Below are 19,429 nucleotides of genomic sequence, written 5' to 3'. Positions count from 1 at the left end.
ATCCAAGTTAAATGCTTCTGTATGCGAGTCATTACAGTGAAAAACTACAAGCTAAAAAAAAATGATGGTGCTCCCCCTAGTGATCTTTTGTAACCTTTTGGGAACTTATTATTTGCAAAGTATCAATAAATATAAGCTCTAAGAAATATACTAAATATAATAACAACTAAAACATTTAAAAAAAAGTACCTCCACTCCTCAAAATAACAATTATTTAGTAAAAAGTGAAACATGAACAGCATAAAACCTAGATAAAAAAAAACAATTAAAAAAATGATGTTATATGTTTGCTTTAAAAAAGAAAAAAATGTAAATAAATAACACAAAAATTCTCCCACATGAAACAAGGCCCCACGCAGCCATGTCAATGAAGGAGTAAAAGAAAAAGTTATGGCTGCTGAAATATGGAAAGGCAAAAAACGAAATGATTTTCAGGTCTGGTCAATAAGGGGATGAACCATCATCAGTGCTCTCAACCTGGGAAGAACAGTTGATGGTAGCCTATAGGAGCCACCAAGAGTTCTGCTGTAGGTAAGGTGCATGTTTTGATAATAGGCTTAACAACCGAATAGCTAGGGATCCATAATGTTGAGTTAGTGCCCGGATGGCCTAGGATTTGTTTTGTTCTGTTGATGTAAATTGCTTTGCTTGTGTATGAGGCAAAATAAAGCTGATTGTGGCCAGTCTGAACAAAAAAAACACTTCCTTGTAGTGACACCTGACAGAGTAATAATCATTTCTTTTCTGTGCTGGCCATTTTACACCACTCATTTTGAGATATCTCAAGCCAAAAGGAAAGATAAGGAAGAAGACATCTGAAACCACTATTATTTTATATGGTTGACCTGTAGAATCCTTTAATTCTCTTTTCTTAGTATACTAATGAGCCTTGAATATACAGTAGTCTACAGATGTTGTGTAAAAAAAACCACCTTATTTTCTGTATAATCCTTCCAGTAGGGTCACATGAAACACATTGGAATTCTAGGAAATGGTTATAAATCTTCAATATTCAGATGGTATTCTGGTATGAGATCATTTGATGTCACATTTCAAAGACGCTTTACATTCACTTGTACTTCGATTTTTCAAAGCAAGACTCACCTGAAGAACCTGCTGGGAGACCTCTCCACTTCTAGTCTGAAGACTACTGAATGCATCAATTAAGCCATTGGCCACTAATGCATCTGTTGCTCTAAAATTGAGTCCCCCTGAAACAAATAACTTTATTATTTATGTTTTGTATTGAAATTTTAAAGGGAAACTGCACTCCTGACAAGCACCCCTTGAGACAAAAAGCTGTATGACACAGATAGAAAGTCAAGCAATATATACAGTACAGACCAAAAGTTTGGACACACCTTCTCATTTATAGATTTTTCTGTATTTTCTTGACAATAAAAATTGTACATTCACACTGAAGGCATCAAAACTATGAATTAACACATGTGGAATTATATACTTAACAAAAAAGTGTGAAACAACTGAAAATATGTCTTATATTCTAGGTTCTTCAAAGTAGCCACCTTTTGCTTTGATGACTGCTTTGCACACTCTTGGCATTCTCTTGATGAGCTTCAAGATGTAGTCACCGGAAATGGTCTTCCAACAATCTTGAAGGAGTTCCCAGAGATGCTTAGCACTTGTTGGCCATTTTGCCTTCACTCTGCAGTCCAGCTCACCCCAAACCATCTCGATTGGGTTCAGGTGTGGTGACTGTGGAGGCCAGGTCATCTGACGTAGCACCCCATAACTCTCCTCCTTGGTCAAATAGCCCTTACACAGCCTGGAGGTGAGTTTGGGGTCATTGTCCTGTTGAAAAATAAATGATGGTCCAGCTAAACGCAAACCGGATGGAATAGCATGCCGCTGCAAGATGCTGTGGTAGCCATGCTGGTTCAGTATGCCTTCAATTTTGAATAAATCTCCAACAGTGTCACCAGCAAAGCACCCCCACACCATCACACCTCCTCCTCCATGCTTCACGGTGGGAACCAGGCATGTAGAGTCCATCCGTTCACCTTTTCTGCGTCGCACAAAGACATGGTGGTGGGAATCAAAGATCTCAAATTTGGACTCATCAGACCAAAAACCCAGATTTCCACTGGTCTAAAGTCCATTCCTTGTGTTCTTTAGCCCAAACAAGTCTCTTCTGCTTGTTGCCTGTCCTTAGCACTGGTTTCCTAGCAGCTATTTTACCATGAAGGCCTGCTGCACAAAGTCTCCTCTTAACAGTTGTTGTAGAGATGTGTCTGCTGCTAGAACTCTGTGTGGTATTGACCAGGTCTCTAATCTGAGCTGCTGTTAACCTTGCGATTTCTGAGGCTGGTGACTTGGATAAACTTATCCTCAGAAGCAGAGGTGACTCTTGGCCTTCCTTTCCTGGGGCGGTCCTCATGTGAGCCAGTTTCTTTGTAGCGCTTGTTTTTGCAACTGCACTTGGGGACACTTTCAAAGTTTTCCCAATTTTTCGGACTGACTGACCTTCATTTCTTAAAGTAATGATGGCTACTTGTTTTTCTTTACTTAGCTGCTTTTTTCTTGCCATAATACAATTTCTAACAGTCTATTCAGTAGGATTATCAGCTGTGTATCCACCAGACTTCTGCACAACACAACTGATGGTCCCAACCCGATTTATAAGGCAAGAAATCCCACTTATTAAACCTGACAGGGCACACCTGTGAAGTGAAAACCATTTCCGGTGACTACCGCTTGAATCTCATCAAGAGAATGCCAATGTAACGGGTCTGGGAGGTGGAACCTCTGAGCAACTATACAAAGGGGCAGTCCTTGTAAGGAAGCGGGTGGCTCCCAGGGAAGGCGGGCAGGTAGTCACGGCAAGTGACAGGGACAGTCTCTGGGTAGAAGGGCAGGAAGTCACGGCAAGTGACGGGGACAGTCTCTTGACAGGCGGATGGTCACGGCAAGTGACAGCAAGGTATGAGTCTCTAGATGGGCAGGTGGTCACGGCAAGTGACAGCAGGGAAGAGTCTCTAGATAGGCTAGCAGGCAGGTAGCAGGTGAGCGCTCCCAGGTGAGCGGGCAAGAGTCTCTGGACAGGCAGGTGGTCACGGCAAGTGACGGCAGAGCCTCCAGGTAGGCTAGCAGGCAGGTAGCAGGTGAGCGCTCCCAGGTGAGCGGGCAAGAGTCTCTGGACAGGCAGGTGGTCACAGCAAGTGACGGCTAAGCCTCCAGGTAGGCTAGCAGGTAGGTAGCAGGTGAGCGCTCCCAGGTGAGCGAGTAAGAGTCTCTGGACAGGCAGGCAGGTATTAGGCAGGTATCTAGCAGGTACTTCCTGGTCCGCAGGTGGACAGATCCATAGACAGACTGGCAGGTGCTGGTAGGCAGACTGTCGGACCACAGGATAGCAAGCAGGTAAGCAGATATCAGGCAGGTATCAGGCAGGTATCAAGCAGGAATCTGGCAGGTGACTGGCAGGTAACTGGTAACGGGACCTGAGGGCTGAAGCAGAGTTGAATGGCTTTGCAACAACATTGCTCGGGCACCTCCATTTTGGAGGAGGTGCCTTATATATGGTGAGGTCCTCCGGCCATTGGCCGGGGACTCCTTAGGACAGTGCGCACGGCCCCTTTAAGAGAGGGGGAGCGCGCGCGCGCGCCCTAAGCACAGAGGCCGGGAAGCAGCGCGCGCTGCCAGCAGAGCGGGAGGAAGACGCCGGGCACGGAGCGGAGAGGTGAGGGGAACGGCGTCCCTGCCTAGCAGGAGGCAGGGACGCCGACGCTACAGCCAAGAGTGTGCAAAGCAGTCATCAAAGCAAAAGGTAGCTACTTTGAAGAACCTAGAATATAAGTCATATTTTCAGTTGTTTCACACTTTTTTGTTAAGTATATAATTCCACATGTGTTAATTCATTGTTTTAATGCCTTCAGTGTGATTGTACAATTTTCATAGTCATGAAAATACAGAAAAATCTTTAAATGAGAAGGTGTGTCCAAACTTTTGGTCTGTACTGTAGGTATACACTGCACAAGCTTGTCTCCTGCAGTGAGGGTGTCAAAACCACACAGGCTCTATCTCACTGCACACAGCAGGAACAAGCACTGCTATTTCAGTACATGACTGCACATGCTCATCCTGGATAAAGCAAAACTACAGGACATAGCTACTGGCTACCGGGCACAAACAAGCACATGGCACTAGTTATTCTGGGGTAATTTCTGTGTGTGGAGAAAGCCTAAATCAATTTAAAGACAAGTCCTGGGTAATCAGATTCAGCCCTCATTAAGGCTGCCATTTTTCATGTACGTTTTCTATCTGTATTTTATCACTGATAGAACATGCACCCAACATAATCTATGGAGGTGTTCACATGTACATGTGTTTTTTGACTGTATGTCTACAAAAAATTCACAGGGACCTGTCCATTTTTTATCTGAGTCAAAATTACCTATACAAGTCTAAGGTCCTGTGATAGAAGACTGGAACGACCAGACAAGGAGCTGTGTGGATATGATTAGGACCATGGAGAGGTGAGTATTATTATTAATTTTTTTAACCCCTTCCTAATTCTTTGGACTTTTTTCATTTCTATTGTTTTCAATTTGCTCCTTGTTTCAATCTTTTCATATTTGGGTGCGTCTGTCAAACTAATACATGCTGAATATAGATTTAATTATGTAAGATATTCCTACTGTATCTTTGTTAACCTTATTCTATACTGATCTCCCGATCCATAATTCATGAAGCATCATTTCTGCTTTCCACTGATAGACAATGATGTTAAAGAGTGTGTTCTCCGCCTCCCCCCAACTCAACCCCATCCCACCACATGCTGTAATGCCTGTGTAATCTGCACTCCCAGAAGATTTGGATGGTTTCTCTCTTCTGCACACTCTGATCTGCTGTGTACAATCTTTTCCCCCTGTTGTTGTCTCTAAGGCCTCGCCCACATGAGAGTATATCAGGGCCGAGTGCTATCCGATGTTTTATAGGATAGCACTTGAACCACTGTTATTCTATGGGGCAGTGCTTATCTGCAATTTTTTCTCATTCTGATCTGTCATGAGTAAAAAATCTATGGGTGCATGTGAAACATCAAACTGCACTCTAGTGCAGTCAGACATGCGCAGACTCAGACAATGGAGAAATTAAGCTCTCCATCTTCTCCACACCTGTGATCCGATTCTCTGATTTGAGAAAATCGGATCACACTAAGGTGACACTCACATCAAACTCTGACATAGTTGAAGCTGACTGTCATCAGCATAATCAGCCCGATTCTCTCGCATGAGAGATTCTACGTCCGTCTGACCGCAGCCTGATACTGAGCGACTAGAGGCAGAAAGAGCTGAGTTGACTTTCAGATCAATGTCAGAAACAACAGGATAACTAGCTACATAAACAAGTTACTATTACAACACAAATCTTCCATAGCCAAGGGGTAATGATTCCAATGACAGACGCACCCACAAAAATCAAATCTTTAAATCAAAGAAAAGAAAAGGTGAAGCAACATGTCTCACAAAAAGTAAAGACTTTATTGATATAAAGAAAACTATATAGTAACTAATTTTATAAAAGACAAAGTAACTCAGTGGAGGGCTACAAACACATACCCAGCTTACACAATACATTAAATTCCAGTATATCAGTGCCTACAGTTTAAGTCCCAAGGGAAGTATAAGTCCAGACGTAATAATGAAAAAGAACTACCATAGTGTTACTGCGGTAAGACCTGGCAGTGGTGCAGCCCTGGCGCCCCAACGCACTTTTCACCCAGCTTCGTCAGGGGCTGTGTCATAGCAGGAGCAGGAAGGTAATTATATACAGGTAGACTCAATCGGCCGGCAGCTAATAGGGACACAGCGCATTGTGTTCACGTCATATGCAAAAACAGCCTGTCATGAAGCCATAAAAATGGCATGTGCCTCCTCAGTCTGCGATCACCAAATCAGTGTGTCAGACTTCACGTGCATGTCAAAAATAAGAGGTGCGGCACACTCGGAGACCAGTGCACCATTGGCACTCATCATGTGTGTATGAGAAGGGTGGGGTACAATATGCATTGAAACAATGTATGCAGCGCATGCGCTGTCCGAGTCCTCACCATAGGCATATATTCCCATTTTAATATTTTTGATAGTGCTAATAGATACAAACATTTACTCTTTATAATAATTGCTGTCCCATTTTTTTTCATAATAAATGTCATCATTACAGCTCTTTCACATCTTATAAATTAATCTTATAAATTGATCTTTAGTTATATGCACTATTGTGATATCTTTTTGACTCCATAGTGCGCATGACTTCTGTCAGACCTACTAGGATCTCCATCCCAACCAGGCAACATGACCATGGCGTGCCTGGGACACCGGTCCCATGACCATGCCACGGGCTATGATCAGAGTCCCGGTGGGTGGAGCTTCCTCATTATGATGAGGACTTGGATAGCGCATGCGCCGCCTATCTGATTTCAATGCATACTATACCCCACACTTGTAATACGCACATAGCATTCCGTGCCCTAAATTGGCCAATGATGCATTGGCCTCGGAGTGTGCCGCATCTCTTATTTGTGATATGCAGGTGACATCTGGCACACTTATTGGGTGATCGCAGACTGAGTCGGGCATATGCTGTTTTTTATGGCTTCATGACAGACTGCTTTGCTTATAACATGCACATGATGTGTTCTTTCCCTATTCACTACTGATTGAGTCTAACTTTATATAATTACCTTCCTGTTCCTGCTTTGACATGCCCCCTGATGAAGCTGGGTGAAACGCGCATTAGTGTGCCAGGGCTTCACCACTGCCAGGTTTTATGACAGTAACTTATGACTTAAACTTTAGCACTGATATAGTGGAATTTAACATACAGTATAGTGTAACCTGGGCATGTGTTTGTAGCCCTCCATTGAATTACTCTGTTTTTAATAACATTTTGTTGCTATATATTTTTCTTTATATCAATAAATTATTTATTTTTTTGAGGCATGTTGCTGCATCTTTTCCTTTCTTTGCTTTAAATAAACAAGTGACTGCAGGAGCAAACTGGTTAAACATTTTTAATTAAGATTACTTAGAAAGTTGCCTAATTTAGCATTTATGTATTAAATCAAGAATAAAAACATATTCAATTCAGAGGCATCTATAGCCTTTAAAACTCACCTGTCATGTCAGCGATATCTTCTAGAACTTTTGATGCACTTGGTCCAAGAGCAATGAAATGGATGATAGCTCCACTTTCATTTATAGCAGCGAAACATAAACTGGTATCATAATTGTCTTCTCCATCTGTCAGCAGGATTATTTCTGTACCATATGATGATCCATCAAACTCTTTGTTTACCTAAAAATAAACAATTTCTGACTTAGAGGCTATACATTGGTTCACACCCATAAAGGAACATGCGACAACAGCAAACAGTGTGGTCATGGGATTTATGGTTGCTAAATTGGACTATTAAAACAGGTATTCAATAATTAAAATGTGTTCTTCTTAAGATTAAACAATGAATAAATAAATAAATAACACTACCCCTGGGCGTAGTGTTATTAAAAAGGATGGGACAAGAAAAGTGTGACGGTGTGTCAGTTGTGACAGACAGTCATTCTGGATCCAATTGTAGAATGTAATTTCGCTTGGCTCCGCAGGCACCTTCTTGATCTTTTCAGCTCTGTATTGCAGGTGCGGAAACTATTTAGGGACGTTAGGGGAGCCAGGGTGTTGTCAGATCTGCCTAGGGGTCTCCACTCCCCCTCTTCCTAGTGTTTGGGCTTCCTCCCCCTCTTCCCGTTGTTGTGCACTTAGTCTTTCCCACACCTTGTGTGACATTATCATCGGCCGTACACATACAGTTAGGTCCATATATATTTGGACAGAGACAACATTTTTCTAATTTTGGTTCTAGACATTACCACAATGAATTTTAAACAAAACAATTCAGATGCAGTTGAAGTTCAGACTTTTTAGCTTTCATTTGAGGGTATCCACATTAAAATTGGATGAAGGGTTTAGGAGTTTCATCTCCTTAACATGTGCTACCCTGTTTTTAAAGGGACCAAATGTAATTGGACAGATTAAATAATTGTAAATAAAATGTTCATTTCTAGTACTTGGGTGAAAACCCTTTGTTGGCAATGTCTGCCTGACGTCTTAGAATCATAGAATCATAGAATGGTAGAGTTGGAAGGGACCTCCTGGGTCATCTGGTCCAACCCCCTGCTCAAAGCAGGATTCACTAGATCATCTCAGACAGATGTCTGTCCAGCCTCTGTTTGAAGATGTCCATTGAAGGGGAACTCACCACCTCTCGTGGCAGCCTGTTCCACTCATTAATCACCCTAACTGTCAAAAAGTTTTTTCTAATATCTAATCTGTGTCTCCTCCCATTTAGTTTCATCCCATTGCTTCTAGTCTTTCCTTGTGCAAATGAGAATAAAGATGATCCTTCTACAATGTGACAGCCCTTGACATATTTGTAGACAGCTATTAAGTCTCCTCTCAGTCTTCTTTTTTGCAAGCTAAACATTCCCAAATCCTGCAACCGTTCCTCATAGGACATGGTTTGCAGACCAGTCACCATTCTGGTCGCTCTTCTCTGAACTTGCTCCAGTTTGTCTATGTCTTTTTTAAAATGTGGTGCCCAAAACTGTACACAGTATTCCAGATGAGGTCTGACCAAAGAGGAGTAAAGACCGATAATGACTTCACGTGATCTAGACTGTATGCTTCTGTTAATACATCCCAGAATTGCATTTGCCTTTTTTGCTGCTGCATCACACTGTTGACTCATGTTCAGTCTATGATCTATAAGTATACCTAAGTCTTTTTCACATGTACTGTTGCTCAGCTCTATTCCTCCCATTCTGTATATGCTTTTTTCATTTTTATTGCCCAGATGTAGTACTTTGCATTTTTCCCTGTTAAAAACCATTCTGTTGGTTGCTGCCCACTGCTCCAGTTTATTTAGGTCTTTTTGAATCCTCTCTCTCTCTTCTCTAGTATTAGCTATCCCTCCTAGCTTTGTGTCATCAGCAAATTTAATCAGTTTACCCTCAATTCCTTCATCTAAATCATTGATAAAAATGTTGAACAATACAGGTCCCAGGACGGAGCCCTGTGGTACCCCACTTGAGACATTCATCCAGCTGGATGTGAAGCCATTTACAACCACCCTTTGAGTCCGATCACTAAGCCAGTTATGAATCCACCTAACAGTTGCCTGGTCCATTGCATACTTGGTCATTTTTTCAATAAGGATGGTGTGAGATACTTTGTCAAATGCTTTGCTGAAGTCAAGATATACTATATCTACAGCATTTCCCTGATCCACCCAGTCAGTGATTCTGTCATAGAAGGAAATTAAGTTAGTCTGACATGACTTGTTAGTTACAAACCCATGCTGACTCTGGTTAATCACTTCATTCTTATCCATGTACTTACATACATGTTGTTTAATAATTTGTTCAAAGATCTTTCCTGGTATAGAAGTCAGACTCACCGGCCTATAGTTCCCTGGGTCCACCTTCTTCCCCTTTTTGAAGATAGGAACAACATTTGCTCTTCTCCAGTCTTCTGGGACTTCTCCTGTTCTCCAAGAATTTTCAAAGATTATGGAGAGTGGTTCTAAAATTTCTTCTACGATCTCCTGCAGTACTCTGGGGTGTAATTCATCTGGACCTGGAGACTTGAACTCATTTATGTTAGCTAAATATTCCCTCACAATCTTTCTGTTTACAGATAACTTGGATTCCTCTATTCCTTTAAAAGGACAGTGAAGATCAGTTGATGTTACATTTTCTTTCTGAGAGAAAACAGATGCAAAATAGGAATTAAAAAGTTCGGCCTTCTCAACATCCTCTCTTACCATTTCTCCATTTTCATCCTGTAAAAATCCTATAGCATCTTTGACTTTTCTTTTACTTTTGACATACCCCCAAAATCCTTTTTTATTGCTTTTGACATCTCTTGCAAGCCTTAATTCATTTTCAGCTTTAGCTAACCTGATACGTGCCCTGCAGGATCTGCAGACTGCATTATAATCTTCTTTAGATATGCCTCCCTCTTTCCATTTAATAAACATTTCTTTCTTTCTTTTTAGCATGTGTTTAAGTTCTGTGTTCATCCATCCTGGTTTCCTTAAATGCTTCCCATTCTTCCTACTTTTCGGGATTGTTAACGATTTTGCTTTGAGAATCTCATTTTTAAAAATTTCCCATCCTTCCTGGACATTTTTGTCCTTAAGGACATCCAGCCATTGGATCCCTCCTATTCTCTTTCTGAGTCTCTTAAAATCTGCCTTTCTAAAATCTAACCTTGAACTCATGGACATCACCAGACGCTGTGTTTCCTCCTTTTTGATGCTCTGTCAGGCCTTCACTGCGGTGGTTTTCAGTTGCTGTTTGTTTGTGGGCCTTTCTGTCTGAAGTTTAGTCTTTAACAAGTGAAATGCATGCTCAATTGGGTTGAGATCAGGTGACTGACTTGGCCATTCAAGAATATTCCACTTCTTTGCTTTAATAAACTCCTGGCTTGCTTTGGCTTTATGTTTTGGGTGATTGTCCATCTGTAGTATGAAACGACGACCAATCAGTTTGGCTGCATTTGGCTGGATCTGAGCACACAGTATAGCTCTGAATACATCAGGATTCATTCGGCTGCTTCTGTCCTGTGTCACATCATCAATAAACACTAGTGACCCAGTGCCACTGGCAGCCATGCATGCCCAAGCCCTTACACTGCCTCTGCCGTGTTTTACAGATGATGTGGTATGCTTCGGATCATGAGCTGTACCACGCCTTCGCCATACTTTTCTCTTTCCATCATTCTGGTAGAGGTTGATCTTGGTTTCATCTGTCCAAAGAATGTTCTTCCAGAACTGTTCTGGCTTTTTTAGATGTTTTTTTAGCAAAGTCCAGTCTAGCCTTTTTATTCTCAATGCTTATGAGTGGTTTGCACCGTGCAGTGAACCCTCTGTATTTACTTTCATGTAGTCTTCTCTTTATGGCAGATTTGGATATTGATACGCCTACCTCCTGGAGAGTGTTGTTCACTTGGTTGGCTGTTGTGAAGGGGTTTCTCTTCACCATGGAGATTATTCTGCGATCATCCACCACTGTTGTCCTCCGTGGGTGCCCAGGTCTTTTTGCATTGATGAGTTCGCCAGTGCTTTCTTTCTTTCTCAGTATGTACCAAACTGTAGATTTTGCCACTCCTAATTAGTGTTGAGCCACCCCCGTAGTGTTCGAGTTCGGTTCGGTTCGTCGAACACCCGTGTGTTCGCAGAACTGTTCGTCGAACTATTCGTCGAACACCTTCGAACACCGTTAAAACCAATGGCAGGCAAACAAAAACACATAGAAACACATAGAAAACACCTTCAAAGGTGTCCAAAAGCTGACAAACTGCTCAGAAGACATAACTAACACATGGAAAAGTGACAAGTACATATAGTCATGCGAAAATAAAAGAGGTGGAGGAGTAAAAGGAGGGGGAGACACAGATATAGGCATGTCATGCCCTTCTAAAATCCAAAAAGTGAGAAGCCGACACGGCCAGTCCGCTCCTGCCCGTGCCACCTCCGTGTCGCCGGGTTTGTGCCAGAGCCGCGGTGAACCCTGACGGCCAGCCCCCCTCTCCCAATACTGGTGCCTGTCCGCTGGTGGGTCGAGCGAGCCCCCCTGTGGTGGAGGCAGCTCTAAGCTTTTTAATTTAAATTGTCTCTCTAATTTGAATGAATACACTTTAAATCCATTTACAAGGATCTATTGGAGGGCAAGTCTCATGCCAGCAGCCGCGGTAATTCCAGCTCCAGTAGCGTCCACTAAAGCTGCTGCAGTTAAAAAGCTTTTATAAGGATCGAGCTCGGCTGTCCACCGCAAGGCATCCTACTGCCAGTCCCAGCCCCTATGCCTTGGGGTGCCTCCTGATGCTCTTCACTAAGTATCCCATGGTCCCGAAGCATTTACTTTGAAAAAATTAAGTGTCTAAACTACAGGTGGTGTAGCTTGCTTAACAGCCGGGATAATCCGCTGACTAGCAGACACTGCTACTAGGCACAAAGTATTTCCTGGGCTAGATGCAGTTAAAAATTTGTAATTAGATACTCTCGTTGGATGCTGAGAAAGCATTCCATAGAGTCTCCTGGCACGCCATATATGATTCTCTTAAAAAGCTTGGGGTAGGGGTCTAGGGGACCCTTTTATAGCCAAAATCACGGCCCTGTTTCGCAATACGTCACCTAGGCTGAAGATAAATGGAACTGTAGCACCCTGAGGGCTCGGTTGCTACAGACGTATTGCACCTCACCCAGAGGTGTGATATCTCACTCTCAGGTAAGGATGGAGTGTGGATCAGGACCCGACACCTGCATGCATTACACCACATTGCCGTGGGGCAGGGAGACCAATATGCCCCTGAGATGGGCACGACAGTCCCTGTCCCTGGCTGGAGTGGGGGGAGGGAACACTGAGGAAGGGGAACCCTGTAGTGCAGGAGCAGGGAGGAAGCAGTTCCTGGGTGCATTGAGAAGGGAGTATAAAAGGTGGGCACCATCTTAGTTCAGTGCAGAGAAGTCTGAGCAGAAGTGGCAGGGAGCAGGGGCTCTGCATGAGCTCTGCTCCGGAGGCGGGCCTAGTAACAGAGGCCCAGGCCTGGAAGAGGGAGAAGGAAGGAAAAGGAGCGGAGAAGGCTCCAGGAACGAGGAATGAAGGGATCCCAGGGGTGCGGGCGGGCGAGTCGCCACCGCACGCCCGAATCCACCTGCATGGAGGGGTCAGGCCAAAGGGGGAGACCGGTCCCCGAACTAGTGGAGGCAGGAAACGACCCTCAGCTAGAAACCGGAGGCTCTGACATTTTATGTGGCGCAGCCCCTCGCTACACCCGCTAGGAAGGCACCACATAGGGTCAGGGAAACTGGCGCCAAGTTTACCAAGAGGAGGCCCGAGGCAGCCGGACAGAAGTGTTGGTAAGAAAGGCCAGACAAAGGACACACAAAGGGGGTCCTGTGAAGCGCTCCAAAGTTATCTGGGAGTTGTCTGAGCCCCTCACCTGGTGAGCACAGTACGACGTGGGCAGCCGTTACCTGCAGACGTGGTCTGGATAATAAGAACTGTGAGTAAAGGCCCTGGACTGCATCACTGACTCCGTGTCGTTACTGCTGCTGCCCTGCACCATCACCCCCATCCTCCGCATACACTGCCCTGAGGCTATACTCCTCCCGTGGGGAGTTATGCTACGCTCTGCTGCACCCACAACACCAGCCTCAGCGGTCTGCCCTGTAGCGGCGGTTCACTCTGACCGCAATCCACGGGTGGCGTAGTCGGACATTTAAACATCAAAACCACATAAATAGTTCCGCCACTGGTTTGACCGCCCTGAGCCACGGAACCGGGTCGCCGCCACGAAGACTACAACCACCAGCATCCACCAAAAAGGGTCCGGCTCCGGGTGTCCCAAGGCCCAGGGGGTGCGTCAGAACATTTTCATCACCTTTCACAATCACCAATGGGACAAGACAGGGATGTCCTCTGTCCCCTCTCTTATACATCCTAGTGACGGAGCACCTGCTCTCATCAATTCGCCATAACCCCAATATTAGGTGGATTGAGGTGGGAGGCACCGAGTACAAGTGCTCTCTATTTGCTGATGATGTCCTAGTATATATCACTCAATCACATATATCCATCCCTGCTGTTATGGCTGAAATAGATCACTTTGTTACATGGTAAAATTTTAAAATCAATGCAGCGAAGTCTGAGGCCCTCGATGTCTCCCTCCCCAAATCCATATAGGATTCCATCCAGTCCAACTTTCCCTTTGCCTGGCCCTCACAGGGTATCAAATACTTAGGAATTCCTATTCATAGAGACCTCTCCCATCTATGTTATCTTAATTTTGGGCCCTTTATTGAACAATTCCATACAGACCACGGTTGGCAAGTTAGAACTGTAAGATTCACTACGTGAACCACTGGTGTTTTGTGGAAAAGCACATGTACACTGCGTTCCAAATTATTATGCAAAAAGTGTTTAGGAGTGATAAGGGAAGAATTTGTTTGTTTGTCAGTTAAACTCATTGATGGTGATGTGTGTCAGGGCTCTTTATATCACTGTAAGCAATTGCAGACACCTGTGCTAATTAGTTTGGCAGGTGTGTCCAATGAAAGGCAAGACTACTTAAGAAGGCTCTCTCACATTATTAAGCAGCCTACATTTTCTGCCAAAATGGGAAAGAAAAAGGATGTGTCGGCTGCTGAGAAGCAACAAATTGTGGAGTGTTTAGGTCCAGGCATGACTACAATCAACATTGTGCGATGATCAGGATGAAGTGTCTTGGCAATCAAGAAGTATGTAGCTGATTCACAGTACACACGTGTGCGTGCTGATAAGGGCAAATTGAGGACTCTTTCCTACAGGCAATTACATCAGGTTAAAAGAGCAGCGGCAAGAAAGCCCTGTCATAGCAGCAGACAAGTTTTTGAAGCTGCTGGTGCCTCCAACGTCCCCCGAACAACAAGATGCAGGGTCCTTCAGAGGTTTGCAGCTGTGCATACGCCATCCTGTCGACCTCCTCTATCCACTTCACACAAGCAGAAACGGCTCCAGTGGGCCAAACATTACATGAAGACTGATTTCAAAACAGTTTTGTTCACGGATGAGTGCCGTGCAGCGCTCGATGGTCCAGATGGATGGAGTGGAGGATGGCTGGTTGATGGACACCCCACGCAAACACGGCTACAGCGCCAACAAGGAGGAGGTGGAGTAATGTTTTGGGCTGGAATCATGGGGAGAGAGATTGTCGGCCCCTTTAGGATCCCTGAAGGCGCTAAAGATGAACTCCATAATGTATGTGGATTTTCTCAAACAGCACTTCCTGCCATGGTTCAAGAAGAAGAACCGTGTATTTCACAGCAAGATCATTTTTCTGCATGATAATGCACCATCTCATGCTGCACATAAAACATCTGCATCTCTGGCTGATATGGGCATAAAAGGGGACAAACTTATGGTGTGACCCCCATGCTCCCCTGACCTCTACCCCATTCAGAACCTTTGGAGCATCATTAAAAGGAGTGTCTATGATGGCGGGAGGCAGTTCACATCTAAGCAACAGCTCTGGGAGGGTATTCTGTCCTCATGCAAAACAATTGAAGCAGAAACCATCCAAAACCTGACAAATTCAATGGACGAGAGAGTTCAGAAGCTCCTTTCGAACAAGGGGTCCTATGTGAAAATGTAACATCACCTAGAATAAAGTTTTGAGTTGAAAACTGTTTGATTTCAGTTTCTAACAACCTGCTAATGCTTATAATTTCAAAAATGACCATTTTTTTGGTCTTTATTAAAATGAAAAGGTTGATCGAAAAGTTTGGGGGATCTAAGAGTGTGGCAACCCAGTAGTCATGATTACTTCGAATTCTGACAATATGAGGGTCATGCTGCAGGAAGTGCAGCAAGAAGGCACTTATGTGTCTTGCGCATCTCGGAGCCCCAAAATTATTTTCCGGGCTAGATGCAGCTAAAAATTATTTTTAATTTTAAATCTGGTGTAGCTTATTATAGATGGCCTAATAGGATCAGTGCTGCACACTGCTACAAAGCCCAAATTATTTTTCAGTCAAGATACAGATAAACATGATTAGTAATTTGAAAGCTTAAAACGGTTGGTAGGGTGATTTTAACCAATCATCAAGCTTTTACTCTCCCCAGGATGACACAGGGGTAGAAAAGTCGTTTCGGATCCATGATTTGTTCATCTTTATGAACGTGAGTCTGTCTACATTATCAGTGGAGAGCCGCGTGCGCTTATCTGTCAGCACACCACCAGCAGCGCTGAACACACGTTCAGACAGAACGCTGGCTGCGGGGCATGACAAGATCTCCAAGGCGTAAGTGGCTAGCTCCGGCCATTTATCCAGATTGGAAGCCCAAAAAGAGTAAGTGGCATCAATGTTTACTTGGAGATACTCCTGTACCATCGTCTCTAGGCGTTGACTATGTGTCAGACTTCTTGTCTCCTGTGGCCTTGCAAAGGATGGGCTAAAAAAGTGGTGAAATGATTCCGCAAAATTGATGTTACCAGCAGATACTGTGGTTCTGTTACGGTTTGAGTGCTGAACACTTGACGGTCCCACGGTTGGCAAGTTGGAACTGTGAGATTCACTACGTGCACCACTGGTATTTTGTGGAAAAGCACATGTAAGATTCTGCAACAGTCTCTGCTGATACTCCTGCATGCGTGCATCCCTTTCTATGGCAGGAATAATTTCTGCAAATTTACTTTTGTACCGGGGATCTAACAGTGTGGCAACCCAGTAGTCAGGATTATTTCTAATTCTCACAATTCGAGGGTCATGTTGCAGGTAGTGCAGCAAGAAGGCACTCATGTTTTTTGCGCATCCAGGAGCACCAAGTCCCTGTTGTGTTGGTGGCGAGGTAACAATCATGCTTCCTTCCTCTGTCCTCTCCCCCCAACCTCGCACAACAGAAATGTGATCAAGGTCTCCCTCATCTGATGAGTCTTCCATCAGTTCGTCCTCCACTTCTTCCTGGGCTCCTGCACCTTCCTCACTAGTTTGGCTGCTACCATGCGCCCTGGTAAAACCATCTCCCCCACCCTCACATGCCTGCCGCCTTGGTGCTGCCGACCGTCTGGACCTTGCAGATGTTAGCCCTTCCGCATACAACTCCTCCTCCTCTACTTCCTCCACCTCCTCTTGTGCCACCACCTGACTCCGAATTCTGTTTAACATGTGCTCCAGCATGTAAATCACCTGAATAGTCATGCTGATAATGGCATCGTCAGCACTAAACATCTTCGTCGCCATTTCAAAACTGTGCAGAAGGGTGCATAGGTCCCTGATCTGAGACCACTCCTCCAGCGTGATTTGCCCCACCTCTGAATCTCGTTGGCCCAGGCTATACGTCAGAACGTATTGCACCAGGGCTTGTCGGTGCTGCCACAGTCGCTGCAACATGTGCAGAGTTGAATTCCACCGGGTAGGCACATCGCATTTTAGCCGGTGAAGTGGCAGGCCCAACGACTTCTGTAGAGATGTAAGTCACTGAGCTGCGGGATGCGAACGGCGGAAGTGAGCACACAGCGACCGTGCCCTCTGCAGAAGGCCATCTAGTCTGGGATAGTGGGCTAAAAATTGCTGGACAACCAGGTTCAACACGTGAGCCATACAAGGCACGTGTGTGACATTGCCCCGGCGAAGGGCCGCACCCAGGTTTGCAGTATTGTCGCACACGGCCTTCCCTGGTTTCAGGTCCAGTGGAGACAACCATTCATGAAATTGGTTCTCCAGAGCTGACCACAACTCCTCAGCTGTGTGACTCACATTTCTCAGACATTTCAAAGTAAAAACCGCCTGATGACGTTGAGCCCTACTGCCAGCATAGTAAGGAGGTGTGCAGGATCCCTTCTGCGCAGTTAGAAAGCTGGTGGCATGACCAGACAGGCTTTGGGTGCAGGTGGAAGACCGAGAGGAGGTTGAGGAGGCAGAAGCAGTGGAGGAACTTTGACATAAAGAGGATTGACGCACAACTCGTGGGGACGGCAAGACTTGGACAGCAGCCCCTTGTCCTGCTGTCACCATAGTTACCCAGTGCCCAGTCAGCGACATGTAACGCCCCTGTCCATGCCTACTCGTCCAAGTGTCTGTGGTGAAATGCACCCTGTCACACACAGAGTTTCTCAAAGAAGCGGTGATGTTGTGTGCGACATGCTGGTGGAGCGCAGGCACACCTTTCTTTGAGAAGTAGTGCCGACTGGGCATCTGGTACTGGGGCACTGCGACAGACATAAGGTCTCGAAAATCCTCTGTGTCCACCAGGCGGAAAGGCAGCATTTCTGTAGCCAAGAGCTTGCAGATGGTGAAATTCAACCTCTTAGCTTTCTCATGGCTAGGAGGAAATGGTCTTTTACTTGTCCACATCTGAGGGACCGAGGGCTGGCTATTGTGCTTAGACGGGGTTGATAAGGGTGTCCCCGGCAAACTGCCGGTCTGTGAGGAAGATGCAGGCGGACATGTTAGGTTGCCTTGATCCAAAGGTGGTGCTATCGATGTCGGACAGCGCTCAACACCAGCTGGTGTTACCACCTCCAAAGAAAATGATGACCTGCCAATCACGCTGGCTGTTGCGGGTAAAGAGGTGGCAGGTCTGCGCCCCAAAACAGGTGTGACTGCTGTCCCCCCAGTCACAGAGGATGAAGAGGCCGCGGATGCACAAGATATGGCAGACGGTGGTTGGCCCAGCCGGCTAGGCCGCATTGTAGCACACTGAGCTTCCCACTGCAACTTATGCTTCATGTCCATGTGCCGGTTCATGCATGAAGTACTCAAACTATGTATTTTTTGGCCTCTACTTAGCTTTTGCTGACTAATGTTACAGATAACACGAGTTGGGTCATCTTTATCGATCTGAAAAAATGCCCAGGCTATGCAAGGCTTAGCACCCATGCGACCTGAAGAGCCACCACGACTTGTGGTGAGAGGCAGAGTTGTGTTTGAGGATGCAGTTGTTGACGTGCTTCCAGTACTACGTCTCTGTCCAGGAAGGCGCAACCTGACCTCGTCGTCACTAGCATCTTCCTCCACCTCCTCTGCTGACCTCATCTCTTGGCTGACTGTGGGTTGACAGTAAGTGGGATCTCCAACCTCATCATCATCACCCTGTGTGTTATCACACCCGTCGTCCTCAGAGCCAACCTGTTCCTGCCCTGACAAAAAACTAAAGTTGTCGTTCCAATCAGGTATTTGAGTCTTATCATCGTCTTCCTCATTGTCTGCACCAACAGGAGTTACAGTTTGGGAATGAGGGTCTACATTATGGTCAGAACCTTCTGCGTCTGGTCCTGGATCCGACTCATAAAGATTCTGGGCATCAGTGCAGATCATTTCCTCGTCTGGATTCACAGAAGCGCTGGAGTCGACCTCTGATTCCCAGGCTATAGTATGAGTAAACAGCTCTGCAGACTCAACCATCTGTTCTACCTCATACTCAGACAGGCAGCTGGAGATTTGGGAGCTGTGAGTAAGCAAGTGCGATTTGGGTGACACCTTTGAGGACTGGAGTATTTGTGATGTTGAAGTTGATGTGGAGGAGAGCCCACTTAAAGGAGCACTTGATATCCGTTGAAGCACCTGCTGTTTTTGTGCCTCATCTGGAATTTGTAGCGATTGGCGTGGCCGTAAGAAAGGGATCTTATCACATTGTCCGCTAAAAGAAGTAGACATTTTAGTTTGGCTGGAAGATGGTCTTTCTTCTGCAGATGTTACTGTTGCTTTAACACCTACCCCACGGACACAACCTTTTTTCCCCTTCCCAACACGCCTATTCCCCTTTCCACCAGCAACAGGCCTTTTTCCACTCATTTTGGTGGTTAACTAATTCACAACTCTGGAGTTGTTTGCACAAAAAACAATGGATGGTAATCGAGCAGAGCTGAGTGG

The 19,429-nt window shown here is 45.1% G+C and overlaps 1 pseudogene; it reads right to left on the bottom strand.

Moving 5' to 3' along the window:
- The window catches only part of LOC141157692 (calcium-activated chloride channel regulator 1-like), a 310,073-nt pseudogene that overhangs the window by 87,339 nt on the left and 203,305 nt on the right, over nt 1-19,429 (bottom strand).

Source organism: Phyllobates terribilis, unplaced genomic scaffold (genome assembly GCF_046119375.1).
Source record: "Phyllobates terribilis strain yellow unplaced genomic scaffold, ASM4611937v1 Scaffold_8__6_contigs__length_399053987, whole genome shotgun sequence".
Classification (NCBI taxonomy): domain Eukaryota; kingdom Metazoa; phylum Chordata; class Amphibia; order Anura; family Dendrobatidae; genus Phyllobates; species Phyllobates terribilis.
This window is presented reverse-complemented; position numbering and strand designations above follow the sequence as displayed.